Source organism: Ailuropoda melanoleuca, chromosome 14 (genome assembly GCF_002007445.2).
Source record: "Ailuropoda melanoleuca isolate Jingjing chromosome 14, ASM200744v2, whole genome shotgun sequence".
Classification (NCBI taxonomy): domain Eukaryota; kingdom Metazoa; phylum Chordata; class Mammalia; order Carnivora; family Ursidae; genus Ailuropoda; species Ailuropoda melanoleuca.
The window spans coordinates 90288869-90291456 of NC_048231.1; the positions used below are offsets into that span (position 1 = coordinate 90288869).

The following is a 2588-nucleotide window of genomic DNA, read 5'->3' on the forward strand; positions in this document are numbered from 1 at the left end:
CCACTGGCAGACAAAGTTCTCTCCAGCCAAGCTTCAACAGCACACGGTGAATTTAAGCGATTGCTCTCCTTCCCCAGAGAAATGGCATTTTAGGCCAGTCTGTCATTTCGGATGAAAGGTATTGCCCACCCTGAGTAATAGTATGGAGAAGGAATTGGGGGAGCAAAATGCTGTTCAGGTCCTTGTTTAAAGTGGAGAGTCTCCATCACCAGGAAGGTCAATGGGAAGGGAAATGGGTGAGTGAGACATGCAGGGTGAGCCCTGAAGGTTGGAAAGAGGAGTTGAGATCCGGAACTGGAAGCAAGGGGATGTATCACTGTGGCTAGGACAGTAGGTGCTGAGTCCGTGCTAGTCGAATTGCTACATCGTCACTGACCCTGAAAAGGCTCACCTGGCAAGGGAGCGGCATAATGAAAACGGTATTTAGGACGGGTGCCTGGGTGGCTCAGGTCATGGATGGAGCCTCCTGTGGGGCTCCTTGCGAGGTGGGGAGTCTACTTCTCCCTCCCAATCTGCACCACCCCACCATTCGTGCTCTCTCCCCCTCTCTGTCTCAAATAAATAAATAAAATCTTTTTTTAAAATGGTATTTAGGGAAATTATTTCAACACAAGTACCTGAAATGGATGGAAGGAGCAAGAGCTTGGTGGAAAGATTTTTTTTTTAATTTATTTTTTTAAATTATTTTTTAAGATTTTATTTATTTATTCGGCAGAGAGAGAGACGGCCAGCGAGAGAGGGAACACAAGCAGGGGGAGTGGGAGAGGAAGAAGCAGGCTCCCAGCAGAGCAGGGAGCCCGATGCAGGGCTCGATCCCAGGACCCCGGGATCACTCCCTGAGCTGAGGGCAGATGCTTAAGGACTGAGCCACCCAGGCGCCCCTTGTGTTTTTTAAAAACAACTTTGAGATACAATTCACATACTCTACGATTCACCCACTAAAGGAGTGCCGTTCAATAGTTTCTAGTATATTCAAAGACACGTGCAATCATCCATAATCACAGCCCATCTTAGAACATTTTCATCACCTGGAGAAGAAATCCCATATCCTTTATCTATCACTCTCTACGTCCCCATCCCCCCGCTCCCCAGCACTAAGCAACCATGAATGGATTTTCTGTCTCTATCGATTTCCCTATTCTGGACTTTCATAGGAATTTCCATGTATATGGTATGTGGTCTACTGTGACTGGCTTCCTTCACTTAACAAAAGGTCTTCAAAATCCACCCATGCTGTAGGTGTATGCATACTTCATACCTTTCCATGGCGGAATAATCCCATCATACATATATGCCACACTTCATCAGCTCATCTGTTGAAGGACATTTGGGTTGTTCCCATCTTTCGACCATTATGAAGAATGCTGTTACAAACACTCATGTAGGAGTTTCTATGTGGACATACGTTTTCATTTCTCTTGACCAGAATTGATGGGTCATATGAAAGTGTATTTAATCATTTGAAGGACCACCAGATTGCTCTCCAAAGTGGCTGTACCATTGTACATTTCCACCAGCATTGTATGAGGGTTCTTTTCCTCCACATTCTCGCCAACACTTCCTGCTACTGACTTTTTGATTCTAGCCATCCTGATATGTATGGAGTGATAACTCATTGTGGTTTTGTCTTTCATTTCTCTGATGACTCCTTACATCAAATATTTTTCATATGATTTTCTCTATGGTTTTTCTATTCTCCATTTCATTGATTTCCATTCTGATTTCTTTTTTTTTAAAGATTTTATTTATTTGAGAGAGAGAGCGAGAGCTCACGAGCAGGGGGTGGGGCAGAGGGAGAGGGAGAGAGAATCTGAAGCAGGCTCCATGCTCAGCACAGAGCTGATGCAGGGCTGGATCTCACAACCCTGAAGTCATGACCTGAGCTGAAATCAAGAGTCTGACGCTTAACTGACTGAGCACCCCGGGTGCCCCTTTTACTCTGATTTCAACTATTTTCTTCCTTCTGCTCATTTCAGGTTCAGTCCTAGTGTCTTAAAGTGGGAGGTGAGGTTGTAGATTTCAGATCTTTCTTCTTTTTTTAATGTAGGCATTTGCTGCTAAAAACCCTTCTAAGCACTGCGTCAGCTGTATCCCAGAAGTTTGAGTATGTTGCATTCTCCTTCATCTTAAAGCATTTCTGTGGGGAAAGATATTCCAGAGCTTGGGTAAAGCCATAGGGGTGGGAAAGCTCAGGGCAAGTTCACCAAATGCTGGTGTTTCTCAAGGCGCTGACATTAGGCATCCTCTTCTCTCTCGGGTCCCTCCCCTGACGTAAACTCCTCCATGCCCACGGCTTCTGTGATCTTCTTACACTGATCTCAGAGCTCGGATCCTTCCCCTGAGCTCCAACCCAGTGCTTGGAATTGTCTACTCAGTATCTTCACTCAAACTCATTTGATCAAAACTGAACAACGACAAAAAAATCGTTTCTCAGTCTTTTGGCTAAGATCAAGCATGGCATCTGTTCCTATCAGTTTAATATCTGATATGTCCTGTATCTGAAGACAGTATATTAAACAGAGTTTTGGCACAGAGAGATGGAAGGAACTTGCACTCCATGCAGTACTTCCAGGAACAGTGCACCCCCC

General features: G+C 44.8%; 1 pseudogene; it reads left to right on the forward strand.

Annotated features, from left to right (window-relative positions):
- The first annotated feature begins 2422 nt into the window (after positions 1-2422).
- Positions 2423-2588, forward strand: LOC117796205 (annotated as a pseudogene).